General features: G+C 44.0%; 1 protein-coding gene across 1 annotated transcript in view; it reads left to right on the top strand.

Moving 5' to 3' along the window:
* The window catches only part of LOC132880045 (tripartite motif-containing protein 16-like), a 542,736-nt gene that overhangs the window by 69,962 nt on the left and 459,162 nt on the right, over window positions 1–13,612 (top strand). The window lies entirely within an intron of this gene.

Raw genomic sequence — 13,612 nt, 5'->3', positions numbered from 1 at the left:
GACTTCTATTTGCAATAAGCAATGCAAAATAAATAAAATCAGATTTTGACTCCCCTTGTGGGAATAAAGAGTCATTTATTTCGATTCATTTTCACTCCTCACTAAATTCCAAACTGACAGAATGAGGAAAATATTTCAGCAGAACAAATGACACTGAAGTGCAGATGACAGTGAAATACTTCTGCTTTATTTCCATCCTTAATGAACACAATGTGGTAGTTTTTAGTGCTTGCAATAACACACGGTCCTGCTGTAAATCCTCTTCTGTTTTTTTTTCAGTGATATGGCACTACACTGTAAAACTGAGCCTCCAAATAACAACTCGATTGTATTCGCATATTATAGAATTCTATCTGGAGTTCTGATTTTAAAATGTGATTTAACCACATACACTTCATTGACAGAAAGAAAGGACAAAATGGGAAAAGAACATAAATGACATACATGAGTCAATATCACTATAAGGTGCCTTTGAGACTTACCAGGGGCGATTCTAGCATCTGATCTTTGGGGGTGCTTAGCCCCCAGAGCTGACAGAGGCACCTGGCTTGAACGACAGTGTTTCCACGTTTATTCCGCATTTAGACTAGACTTAACTAGACAAGAAGACTAGACAAGACTAGACTTATGCAATGTTTTAACAGACGCTGACCCAATAAACTATGATATCTACACATTTACAACCACTGACACAAATATTTACGTTATATTTTTAACGAAACAAGACCTACTACTGCATTTGTAATGTTGGAGCTATTCATTTTGAACAGTTAATTAATGTGTTATTGTGTATTGTGGAATAATAGTGTGTATTATTATGATTTTACATTAGTTTACATTAGTAAACGTTATGTTACATTAAATAAAATTGACTAACACACGGTGGTCTAGCACCGTAGCACTTGTACAGCTCTGCACAAAAGTATCTCGCTATGGATGATAAATGTCGTTTTTATCATTCTGTTCATAGACCAGGGAACATCAATATTGCATTATGCATATTATTGTGTTGTGTTTAACAATTGTAACTCCAGTCCATACCTTCACATCTCGCTATGCCAGTAATACTCAGGTGCTACTTCGAGTTCCTCATTGGCGTGGAATCCAGTTAAAAAAAACACTATGTCGTAGCAAGCACTCGCGCGGACAGGCAACCCAATCAGAGGGGACGCAAGGAGGAGAGGGATTTTACTGCTCATAGAACTATCATATAACAGGTGACTTCAAGAACACACACACGCCCGCGCACACATTCATTGCGCAGTGCGCAAGGGCACTTATTTCTGAAAATTATGTCCAAAAGCAGTGTTTTTGAGGGTGCTGAGCTAGGGGGTGCTGAGCTCGTTTTTGGGGGTGCTTGAGCACCCCCAAAAATAGGCTAAACACGCCCCTGCTCTATAGTGTGTTAATGCACATTGTTTGTTTCCTTTCCTTCCAGAACACACACACACACACACACACACACACACACACACACACACACACACACACACTATTGCAACAGACATGTCAAGATAATATCCACCTAGATAAATATAAATACAGAAGAGAGGAAGATTTATTTGGAAATTGAACACCTTGTACCCCGTGCTGTGCTGTATTGTGCATTTGAAGACAAGTAAATCTTGGTTTGCATATCCAGTTGTCCTGTGTTCTGACCGACACACCAAGGAGACACCCATATCTCATTCCTAATACAGTCCATCTTTCAGTACCTGAGCCACAGCCACTCAACAAAGGTCCTTCGAGCCGGATATTGGTGTTAGCCTTGGACAGAGGTGTGTTTTGAAGATATGCAGCCATACTCATCACATCCCGAAGCTGTCAGGCCAAAGCGTCAGATCCATCCACCTGGTTATCTTCAAGGATATGATCTGAGCGATGGCCGAAGACATTCCCTCCCCTCAGTCCTTCATCCTACACTACAGCACCAGCCAGCACAGGGTACTGAAGAGAGGCTACACTATATGCCAGAAGAGAGAGCGCCAATGGGGACTTTGCCTCCGACAAGAGATGGAACACCTTACAGTCAGTGTGAGCTGTTGCCTGTACCACTCAATGATGGGTTGCACCCAGTGCTTAAGCACAGCATGGACCTGCTGCTGCCTGTTTCAGGTCCCCATAGTCCTCCTCTACTGCAGCCTAGTGGTCAACCACCCATGTCCCCCCACCACCAATCATGGGAAAGATGGCAACCACAGACACTGTATGTGTTAACCAGCCAATATGGTGACCAGCCACATAGTGAGCATATAGAGCCACATCCTGAGCATCCTGTATCCAGAAATATCTCACTGTTACCTTATCATTCATCTCAGATCCCTCATTCCACTCCAGCTTCACAGCCTCTTGCATCTTCTCAGCCCAACAGCCACCGCTCAATGCAGTCATCTCAGACAACTGGGGCACAGCCTCGTCATCCTTCCTCCCCTCTGCAGAGTCCTCGGGGAGAACCTTCAGATAGAGACCAGATGTTGAGTGACTTCTTTGAGAAAATGATGTCTGAGCTGAAGATAGTGAAAGACCAAGTTGCAGCCCTTATGCCCAGTAAACCTCCACCGCGATCATTTAATATTCCCTTTTATGGAGGCTCCTTAGCAAAGCAAGCTCCTTATCCTCACCAGCCTCACCAGCCTTCTACTCATCTACCTTACAGCCTTCAGCCAAGTCAGCCTTACTTTGCTGGTTATTCTCAGCCACAGGTTCCACCATCCAGACCTGCTTATGCTCAACAGCCATCGTTTGCACCGCAGCCTCAATACCCACCACGAAGGCCCAGGGTTCCTGTACAACGCCTTATGTACCCAGCGAACCAAGAGCAAACCTATAGGGGTCCTAAAGCAACAATACCTGACTTTGTCACAAAAGATCCTGGTGAGTTCACTCGTTTAAAAAGAGCTCTTGGAAACCTTCTGCCTCCTGACTCTACGGAGTTATTTAGATACCAAATCCTCATGGATCACTTGAAGCTCAAGGAAGCACGTCTGGTAGCAGATTCCTTCATGAACTCCCCCTTTCCTTACTCTGACACCATGGCTGCGTTGACTGAGAGATATGGTCAACTCCATAAGCTAGCTCTCAAGAAAATCGCCAGTGTAATGGATTCAGCAGATGCCAGAAGGGGAGATACAGAGGCCTTTGAGAGATTTGCCTTGGAAATTAGAGCTCTTGTTGGCATGCTTGCTACTTTGGGTCCAGACGGTGACTTAGAGTTAAGATGTGGATCCCATGTGGAGCGCCTCTTGAGCAAGCTACCAATAGAAATGAGGTCAGAGTTCCGTCGCCATATGGGTCGAGGCTCTGGAACTGTGTTCACTCTCACTGACCTGTCAGAGTGGCTACATTATGAGGCATGGTGTCAAGACTCAGCTACAATGACTATCGGCAAAGGGCAGAAAACAGCTCAAAAGCCTGATCGCAGGCGAGAAGGGAAGTCCACAACTCGTTCAGCTACCATACTACATGGAGCCAATGAAGTTCCCACGCAGCCATCAGCTGACTCCTCAAATAAGACAGCTGACTTAGCCCAGAGGAAAGCTACCTCACCGGCTTTCTGTCCATACTGTAACAGTAGCGAACACTACCTCAGTCAATGTACAGTGTTCAAAGCCTTCACCAAAGATCAGATGGCTAATTGGATAAAAGCTAATCATAGATGCTGGTGGTGTGCACGCAATCACCAGGCTGCACAGTGCACACTAAAGAAGCCGTGCAGTATCTGTAAGGGAAGACACCTTCAGATCCTGCATGAGGTCAATACCAAAGATGCCAGCCCTAAAGAATCTTCAAGCCGGTCAAAGTCAGCCACTGAAACCCTGTACCTGGACCAGCCTATAGACAGTAAAAGAGTCCTCCTTAAGGTCACTAGAGTTCTGATTTGCTATCAAGGGAAAACTTTCGACACCTGTGCAGTGCTCGATGATGGATCAGAGCAAACCATCTTGCTTGCAGCTGCAGCATTGAAGCTGGGCATACAAGGCTCAGAAAAGAATTTGACATTGAGAACCATACGTCAAGATGTGCAAACTCTTAGTGGTTCCTCTGTCTCCTTCCAGCTGTCTCCTGCGAACCAGCCTCAAAAGACATTCCAAATCAAAGCAGGCTTTACCGCTGAGTGCCTTGGACTTGCTGACCATTCATATCCTGCCACCCTTCTGAGCAAGTATAAGCATCTTCAACACCTACCTCTGCAGCCCTTTGAACATGCATCACCCCTGCTACTCATTGGTGCTGACCACCCTCATTTGATAACGCCCATCACACCTGTTCGTCTAGGACCACCAGGTGGGCCAGCTGCCATACAGACCCGGCTTGGATGGGTACTACAGGGTCCAGCTTGTCTTCTCCAAACACAGTTACAGTCACAACAGTGCCTTTCCCTTTCCCTGATTTCTGCAGAAGTGGAACTCAAAAGAGATGTAGAGCACCTGTGGCAACTTGATGTCCTGCCTTACCGTTGTGAGAAACAGGCCACGTGGTCAAGAGAAGATCAAGATGCCATTCGCTGTTTGGAGACCAAGACAACCAGAGTAGAGGTGGATGGAGTCCTTTGTTATGCCACACCACTGCTACGTAAAGCCAACAGTCCCTGCTTCCAGGCCTCCAAGGAAGCCATCATGCCTAGCCTCAGGAGCATGGAAAAACGTCTGGCTAAAGACCCTGGCAAAGCAGAGATATACAATGCAGAGGTCAAGAGATTAGTGGATGCTAATGTTGTGACCAAATTGGCCTCTGAGAACACCCCCACAGGGGAAAGCTGGTACATTCCCCACTTCATTGTCAACCACAATGGCAAAGATCGAATAGTGTTTAATTGTGCCTTCAGACACAAAGGTCTCAACCTCAATGAAGGCCTGCTGCCTGGTCCAACCCTTAGTCCCTCACTCCTGGGCGTCTCCTTCGATTCAGGCAGCATAGTGTGACCATCAGTGGAGACATACAAGGAATGTTTCACCAAGTATTGCTCCTGCCTGAAGACAAACCTCTGTTGCACTTCCTATGGTGTGATATGAGGAGAGATGACCCACCTGACATTTACGAGTGGCAAGTGTTACCCTTCAGGACAACTTGTAGTCCTTGTTGTGCCACCTTTGCTCTGCAGAGACATGTGACATCCCACAGCTCACCAGAAGAAGATGTAAGATTCTCTGTGGAGAACTGCTTCTATGTAGACAATTGTCTCCAGAGCTTCAGAACCAGTTAGGAAGCCTGCCATTTGCTCAACAAGCTAAGAGACCTACTAGCATCTGGAGAATTTGACCTTCGACAGTGGGCCAGCAACCAGCCAGATGTTGTTAGCCACCTCCCACCTGATGCTAGATCTGCCAAACTGGAGCTATGGCTCTCACAGGACAAAGCAGAAGTAAGAGAATCCACTTTAGGCTTGAGCTGGTTCGGTGACACTGACACCTTAGGCTTTAAGCACAGACCTGTCATACAAGGCTCCTACAATGAGGAACATCTACCGTGTGTTGGCCACTCAGTACGACCCTCTTGGAGTCCTCCTACTCTTCACCACCCATGCAAAGATCATTGTCCAACAACTTTGGGATAAGCACCGGGATTGGGATGACCCCCTACTCCCTGAACATCTCCTTCAAGCCTGGGTAGAGTGGGAATCAGAGCTGAAACATCTGCCTCAAATGGTCTTGCCAAGATGCTACAACCCCAATTCCAAAAAAGTTGGTACAAAGTACAAATTGTAAATAAAAACGGAATGCAATAATTTGCAAATCTCAAAAACTGATATTGTATTCACAATAGAACATAGACAACATATCAAATGTCAAAAGTGAGACATTTTGAAATTTCATGCCAAATATTGGCTCATTTGAAATTTCATGACAACACATGTCAAAAAAGTTGGGACAGGGGCAATAAGAGGCTGGAAAAGTTAAAGGTACAAAAAAGGAACAGCTGGAGGACCAAATTGCAACTCATTAGGCCAATTTGCAATAGGTCATTAACATGACTGGGTATAAAAAGAGCATCTTGGAGTGGCAGCGGCTCTCAGAAGTAAAGATGGGAAGAGGATCATGAATCCCCCTAATTCTGCACCAACAAATAGTGGAGCAATATCAGAAAGGAGTTTGACAGTGTAAAATTGCAAAGAGTTTGAACATATCATCTACAGTGCATAATATCATCAAAAGATTCAGAGAACCTGGAAGAATCTCTATGCGTAAGGGTCAAGGCCGGAAAACCATACTGGGTGCCCGTGATCTTCGGGCCCTTAGACGGCCCTGCATCACATACAGGCATGCTTCTGTATTGGAAATCACAAAATGGGCTCAGGAATATTTCCAGAGAACATTATCTGTGAACATAATTCACCGTGCCATCCGCCGTTGCCAGCTAAAACTCTATAGTTCAAAGAAGAAGCCGTATCTAAACATGATCCAGAAGCGCAGACGTCTTCTCTGGGCCAAGGCTCATTTAAAATGGACTGTGGCAAAGTGGAAAACTATTCTGTGGTCAGACGAATCAAAATTTGAAGTTCTTTATGGAAATCAGGGACGCCATGTCATTCGGACTAAAGAGGAGAAGGACAACCCAAGTTGTTATCAGCACTCAGTTCAGAAGCCTGCATCTCTGATGGTATGGGGTTGCATTAGTGCATGTGGCATGGGCAGCTTACACATCTGGAAAGACACCATCAATGCTGAAAGGTATATCCAAGTTCTAGAGCAACATATGCTCCCATCCAGACGACGTCTCTTTCAGGGAAGACCTTGCATTTTCCAACATGACAATGCCAAACCACATACTGCATCAATTACAGCATCATGGCTGCGTAGAAGAAGGGTCCAGGTACTGAACTGGCCAGCCTGCAGTCCAGATCTTTCACCCATAGAAAACATTTGGCGCATCATAAAACGGAAGATACGACAAAAAAGACCTAAGACAGTTGAGCAACTAGAATCCTACATTAGACAAGAATGGGTTAACATTCCTATCCCTAAACTTGAGCAACTTGTCTCCTCAGTCCCCAGACATTTACAGACTGTTGTAAAGAGAAAAGGGGATGTCTCACAGTGGTAAACATGGCCTTGTCCCAACTTTTTTGAGATGTGTTGTCATGAAATTTAAAATCACCTAATTTTTCTCTTTAAATGATACATTTTCTCAGTTTAAACATTTGATATGTCATCTATGTTCTATTCTGAATAAAATATGGAATTTTGAAACTTCCACATCATTGCATTCTGTTTTTATTTACAATTTGAACTTTGTCCCAACTTTTTTGGAATCGGGGTTGTACTTCCTATCCTCACTGGATGATCCTCAGGTGACCCACAACATTCATATTTTCTGTGATGCCTCAGAAAAGGCTTATGGATCCGTGGCTTACCTTCAGTCCATAGATGCTGATGGCAATGTACATCTAGCCTTTCTCCTAGCAAGGTCCCGAGTAGCTCCAAGAAAACAGCACTCAATGCCACGGTTGGAGCTATGTGCAGCACTCACAGGTGCTCAGTTGGCTGCACTCCTCCTAAAAGAGCTTACCCTACCCATCCTAGAAGTCACCTACTGGACAGACTCTACCACTGTCCTCCATTGGTTGCACTCTGAGTCCTGTCATTTCAAGGTGTTCGTAGGTACTCAAGTGGCAGAGATACAGGAGTTGACCAACCTGAAATCTTGGAGATACGTAGACTCTGTCAGAAACCTGGCAGATGACCTAACCAGAGGCAAACACTTGGCGCAGCTCATAGAACCTAACCATTGGATCCATGGACCTCAGTTTCTCCTGCTACCTCAAAATGAATGGCCTTCGAATCCCTCCGAGCCTGACGGGGATGATCACACAGAGCTAAGGATGACAGCCTTCTGTGGACTAGCCACAGCTTTGCCACCTGTGACAGATGGGTGCAGGCATGCCAGCTGGCAGGACCTGCTGCAAGCAGTGGCTGAGGAGCTTCACGGGGCGACGGGTCTCACTCATCACCCTCCTGCCACTGTCTTCAGGAAGGCAGAGTTTCTGGTTCTGAGGAGAGTCCAGACAGACTGCTTCCCTGAGGAACATCGGCTCCTAGAGGAAGGGAAACCAGTTCCCTCAAATAGCCGTTTACTCTGCCTCTCCCGAGTTCGACCATGCCATCCAGCTCATCAGAGTTGGAGGCCGATTGAGACATGTGGAAGGACTTGATTCAGACAGTATCCACCCTGTAGTCCTGGATCCTAGCCATACGAATACTCGTCTCCTCATAAAGGCCTATGATGTACAGTTATGTCATCCGGGACCAGAACGAGTGTTCGCCGAGCTCCGTCGGAAGTTCTGGATACTCAGAGGAAGGGAAGCAGTGCGCAGGCACCAACGTCTCTGTCTAGAATGCCGAAAATGGAGGTCTAAACCAGCCAGTCAGAAGATGATGGACCTTCCACCCCCTCGACTCAGACTGTACAAACCAGCATTCCATTCTACTGGTATGGACTGCTTCGGCCCCTTCATGATCAAGGTGGGGCGCCGAAATGAGATGAGGTGGGGCCTGCTATTTAAATGCCTGACAACTCGGGCTGTCCATTTAGAAATCCTGATCTCCATTGACAGCGACGCTTTCCCATGGCCCTTAGACGGTTCATTGCCCGTCGTGGTCAGCCTACCGAACTCTACTCTGATCAAGGCACAAATTTCCGTGGAGGGGAGACTGAACTCAGAGAGGCCTACAGTAGCCTGAGCCCTGAATTGCAGCAACTCCTGGCCAAACGGCAGATCAGCTTCCATTACAATCCACCTGCAGCTCCCCATTTTGGTGGAGCATGGGAGTGTGAGATCCGATTGGTCAAGGCTGACCTTTATGCCACATTGGGCTCAGAGACTGTGATAGAGGAAGTCCTCAGGACTATCCTTATCGAGATCGAAGCTATAATGAACTCGAAGCACCTTGGATATGTTTCAGCAGACCTGGCAGATCCAGACCCCGTGACACCCAATTGTCTCCTCATGGGGCGGCCAGATGGCTCCTTACCTCAAGTAATTTATCCAGAGTCTGAGCTGCTGAGCAAACGGAGATGGAGACATTCCCAAGTGTTGGTAGAGAGATTCTGGTCAGCCTTCATCAAACATTACCTGCTCGGACTACAGACCAGAGGGAAGTGGCAGAATTCTTCTCCAGATGTCGAAGTCGGCATGGTAGTGCTGGTGATTGACCCCCCAGTTCCAAGGTCTTCATGGCAGATCGGCAAAGTGGTCAAGGTCTTCCCAGGCATTGACAGACGGGTAAGGACAGCCGAGGTGAAAATCAAGGACCGAGTCTACACCAGGCCCATCGCCCACCTGATTGTGTTGCCAGAGATTGCCGACGCAGAGGACAATCCTGATGACCCTGATTGACCCCACAACAGCCTTTCCATGGGACAAATTTAGATATAAATTTGGGGGCGGCTGTGTTGGAAAGACTGTCAGTCAAGTTACGCATGTTCATGTGCCCCAGTGCTGATATCGATTATTCATGTTCCCGGGCACCTCTCGTGCCGTTTTCAGTGTAGTTTCGAGTGCCGCGTGATGAAGCAGTTCCCTGTTTCCCAGAAAAGTAAGTTTTGGTGTTAAATGTTGAATGTATAGCCTCTTGCTGTGAAATTCTAGTGTAAGCTTTGTGTAGGTTTAGTAGTAATGTCTTCGTAAACCGTTTTTGCCTGTGCATGAATGCTAACTTGTCTGCTGTTTAGTTTAACTGTATATTTTGAAATTCAACCTGTTATTTGATCCAAATATTCCGTTTTTCATGCCTAGAGTTAGTAAGTTATTATATCCTATTTTAGTCAGCCTTATTTTAGTCCATATTCATAAGTTATTTGAAGTTAAAGTTCGCTAGTTTTATGCATATTTAAATGGCTAATTTCTGGAAGTTTCCATGCTGCTGAGTCCAGCCTGCAGTGCCACTAGTGGCCACTAGCTGGCACTGTTTGACCACACATCATTCTGCATTTCTGCAGTATCCTATAGTGTGGGCGGCACGGTGGTGTAGTGGTTAGCGCTGTCGCCTCACAGCAAGAAGGTCCTGGGTTCGAACCCTGGGGCCGGCGAGGGCCTTTCTGTGTGGACTTTGCATGTTCTCCCCGTGTCCACGTGGGTTTCCTCCAGGTGCTCCGGTTTCCCCCAAAGACATGCAGGTTAGGTTAACTGGTGACTCTAAATTGATTGTAGGTGTGAGTGTGAATGGTTGTCTTTGTCTATGTGTCAGCCCTGTGATGACCTGGCGACTTGTCCAGGGTGTACCCTGCCTTTCGCCCGTAGTCAGCTGGGATAGGCACCAGCTTGCCTGCGACCCTGTAGAAGGATAAAGCAGCTAGAGATGATGAGATCCTATAGTGTTAATGCACATTATTTGTTTGTTTCCTTTCCTTCCAGACCACACACACACATACTATTGCAACAGACATGTCAAGATAATATCCACCTAGATAAATATAAATACAGAAGAGAGGAAGATTTATTTGGAAATTGAACACCTTGTACCCTGTGCTGTGCTGTATTGTGCATTTGAAGATAAGTAAATCTTGGTTTGCATATCCAGTTGTCCTGTGTTCTGACCGACACACCAAGGAGACACCCATATCTCATTCCTAATACAGTCCATCTTTCAGTACCTGAGCCACAGCCACTCAACAGACATGTACGCTTTGGGGCCACAACAGCCAGCTCACAGATCGGGGCATTGGCGACGACGGTGTTTCGGTCGACACCGACCTTTCGATATGCCACACTCAGCTTTCTTCCTTTCTTGTACACCTTAAGGACTTTCCTGTATCTCTTGATTACCTCCTCAGGATGACGTGCTGAAACAGATAGAAATTTAGTTAAGTATAACAAACATACAAGTAGTGAATCGACCCAGGGAAATACACACATAGATGCAAAGTGGTTGCAAAAAGTAATGAAGATTACATGGGCACAGAGCAATTGGAAGGTCCAAGATAATATACCCACCAGGAAGTACATTTTGGAAAATAAACTTTATACAGAGAGAGAGACAGAGAGACAGACAGACGTTGTGATGTCTACATGCCTGACACACATGAGGGGAGCAGCCTTATTGTCAAGTGTGCAAACATGTTTTTCCAAGAAAGTGTTAGGCCTACTTACTTTGACCAACTTGTTGGCAGAAGGAGTCTCTCTCCTTCGTCAGGTCACTGATTTTTTCTGTGACTGTGTGCTGCTGCTTCTTGGCCTCACGGAGCTTAAGCAGCTTCTTCTTAATATATAAAAATGCTGTTGGAGCTACAGTTGCCTCAGTATCTGGAATGATAGGATAGAGAATTAAAAAAGCTCTAATCATAAAAGCCAGGTGAAGGTAAAATAAATGAGCAGCTGGCTCTAGATATCTGTACTGGATCTCTGAATGAGTGAACATAATTGTATAACAATCATCCATCACCAGTGAATATATGAATGGATATGTAAAGACTATCATTATACACACACACACACACATATATATATTATGGCATGCCGTTCAGGAAATTAATCTTTGAATATATTGAATGAAACATTGAATATATTGAATGAATCCCCGAATATATTGAATGAAACTCTGAATATATGGAATGAATCCCCGAATATATTGAATGAAACTCTGAATATATGGAATGAAACTTGGCTGACGTCATGACGGCACTGCCGCCGTCCTGCACCAAAAATGAGTCAGTCGGCTCGGGATTTGGTTGCGGCTATTTTAAACAATAAAGACATTGTTAACACTCTGGCGAATGCTTGTGGTTTTATTAGTGTTTACTTCTTTTATGTGCAACGAAGCTACGGTGACAAAGTCATTTCCCTCGTGGATCATATTTGTATAACGGTATTTTCTGTATATAAAACTAATTTGTAAATTTTGTCGAGTTTTACAGCGTTTCTCAATATACTCTAATACTCTCCTCTGAGTCAGAGTTTTTCTTGGGACCTGTTCTGTCTGCCGAGCTGTGGGAGCGGGGGCAGAATACAAAGTTTCATTCCATACATTCAAGGTTTCATTCCATATATTCAAAGTTTCATTCCATATATTCAAAGTTCCATTCAATATATTCAAAGTTTCATTCAATATATTCGGGGATTCATTCCATATATTCAGAGTTTCATTCAATATATTCGGGGATTCATTCAATATATTCAAAGTTTCATTCAATAAATTCGGGGATTCATTCAATATATTCAATGTTTCATTCAATATATTCGGGGATTCATTCAATATATTCAAAGATTAATTTCCTGAACGGCATGCCATTTTATATATATATATATATATATATATATATATATATATATATATATATATATATATATATATATATATATATAGGGCTGGGTGCTATGGCTTTTTTGAAATATCTCAATATTTTTAGGTTATGTCACGGTACGATATATATCTTGATATTTTGTCTAAGCCTGGAATTAAAGTTTTGATGCATACAATCACACCAGTATGATGATTCTTGTTTTACTATTTTGCAGCCAATTCAGTTATTCTAGACTAAGTTTTACCAGCTAGACCAGTCTGGTAAATTCAGAAAATTACATCACTTTACTGTAATAGCTTTCAAAACCAGGAAAAGATAACTATTATGCTAACAATATTGATATTGCTCAGCCCTTATTTGACAGCTGTAACATTCAATCAACATTGATTAATACTTTGTATGCACCCTGTGTTGCTTTCTGAAAATAACAATTCTACTAAATGTAGGCCTACAACAAGTCTTACAACTCATATAGGCTACATCTTCTATTTTCGGCAAGCGACTAAACATGCACGCATGCGCATACGCACATACACGCACACACAAAATTAATCATTGGACACTTCACTAATCTGGTTGAATTATGTAGTATAAATCTATCAGTCCATGTTATCCTGATCAAACATCTTTAATGAAAAGATAACACGCAGTCTTGCTTACTGTCACCATTGTTGTCCATGTGCACAGCATGGTCCACAGGTGTAGTTTTCTTTTTACTGGAAGTACCCGCTGTTGACTTTTTTCTCTTTCTCCCGACAGTTCCTGGATTTATCTCGGTATTTTGCGCATCACTGCTGGGAACACTGGTATCGGACATTGTAGAAAATACCACAAAACATATTTTCCATCATTATTGCTGTTTTTGTCTACACAGTTGTGGACAATTGTCACACTGTAAAAAAAAAAATAGTTGAGAATACTTGAAATTTCAAGGCAACCGTCTGCATTAAGAATTTTATGTTTTGCCAACGATGTGCCCATGATAATCCAAACTATGATAAAACTGTTATCTTTATTAAGAATTCTTAATTAAGTCAATTTTCAATTCCTCATTCTGCCAACATAGATTTCTCTTTTTGCTGAACAGTGGCATTCACAGTAGTGCAAAAAGGCAATTGAGGTTATCACAATTTTTTTTTTTAGATTTTTTTTGGGGCTTTTTTCACCTCTATTTGGATAGGACAGCGTAGAGACAGGAAATGAGCAGGAGAGAGAGAGACGGGGAGGGATCGGGAAATGACCTCGGGTCGGAACCGAACCCAGGTCTATGGTATGGCGCCTTATCCACCTGAGCCACGACACCCCTGAGGTTATCGCAATTTATCATTAAACTATACATGCCTTTTTTCATTGTTCTACACAATTACAAAACTTC

The sequence above is a fragment of the Neoarius graeffei genome, chromosome 2 (genome assembly GCF_027579695.1).
Source record: "Neoarius graeffei isolate fNeoGra1 chromosome 2, fNeoGra1.pri, whole genome shotgun sequence".
Classification (NCBI taxonomy): Eukaryota; Metazoa; Chordata; class Actinopteri; order Siluriformes; family Ariidae; genus Neoarius; species Neoarius graeffei.
This window is presented reverse-complemented; position numbering and strand designations above follow the sequence as displayed.